The sequence below is a fragment of the Euphorbia lathyris genome, chromosome 5, assembly GCF_963576675.1.
Source record: "Euphorbia lathyris chromosome 5, ddEupLath1.1, whole genome shotgun sequence".
NCBI lineage: Eukaryota > Viridiplantae > Streptophyta > Magnoliopsida > Malpighiales > Euphorbiaceae > Euphorbia > Euphorbia lathyris.
The window spans coordinates 72,753,210-72,754,050 of record NC_088914.1 but is presented as its reverse complement, the minus strand read 5'-3'; the positions used below and the strand labels follow the sequence as shown (position 1 = coordinate 72,754,050).

The following is an 841-nucleotide window of genomic DNA, read 5'->3' as shown; positions in this document are numbered from 1 at the left end:
GAGAAAGAAGGATGGCTGGAAGAGTACCACCGGAACAACCAGTTCAACCTAACCAAGAGGAGGAAGGAGAGAACAACAATCCTCCAGTTATGAGGACCAGAGACTATTCCAGACCAACCACAGAAGGACACTCGTCGTGCATTGTGTTGCCTAACGAAGGGAACAACATGTTTGAAGTGAAAGCATATATGATACAAATGTTGCAGGCAGCAGTGCAATTCAATGGATACCAGTCGGAAGATCCAAACGGGCATATCTAGGAGTTCATTACACTATGCAACACTTTCCGATCAAATCGCGGAGTTTTCGATGTTGTGATAAGGCTTAAGCTGTTTCCTTTCTCTCTCAAAGATAAAGCAAAGAACTGGCTAAAGAACCTACAGCCAGGAACCATTACCACTTGGGAAGAAATGGCCAGTGCTTTTCTAATGAAATATTTTCCACCTAGACAGGCCATCAAACTCAGAAATGAGGTATCCCATTTCGTGCAAGAAGAGGATGAATCCTTGGCCGAGGCATGGGAAAGGTACAAAGAGCTATTAAGAAGGGTACCCAATCATGGCATCCCCATGTGGATGCAAGTACATAATTTTTACAATGGAGTCACCAATATTTATAAAATCCAGATTGAATCCATTGCCAATGGTAACCCCGAAGATCTTGAACCACAAGCCTTGTACAACCTTATTGAGAGAGTCGTAAGCACAAGCTATAACTGTCACTCAGCTAGGAGTGAAGGAAAAAGAGCGGGGAATGATGATGTTGTGTCAAAACTGACCACCCAGGTGGAACAGCTTGCAAAGCAGCTCAGCAAGATTAATGTATCATCCATTCACAGCGA

General features: G+C 43.6%; 1 non-coding gene across 1 annotated transcript; it reads right to left on the bottom strand.

The window, feature by feature from the left end:
• Positions 1-458: 458 nt before the first annotated feature.
• Positions 459-565, bottom strand: LOC136231551 (small nucleolar RNA R71). Its single transcript, XR_010689924.1, has one exon. It is a non-coding gene; the product is annotated as a small nucleolar RNA R71 (small nucleolar RNA).
• Positions 566-841: the final 276 nt, after the last annotated feature.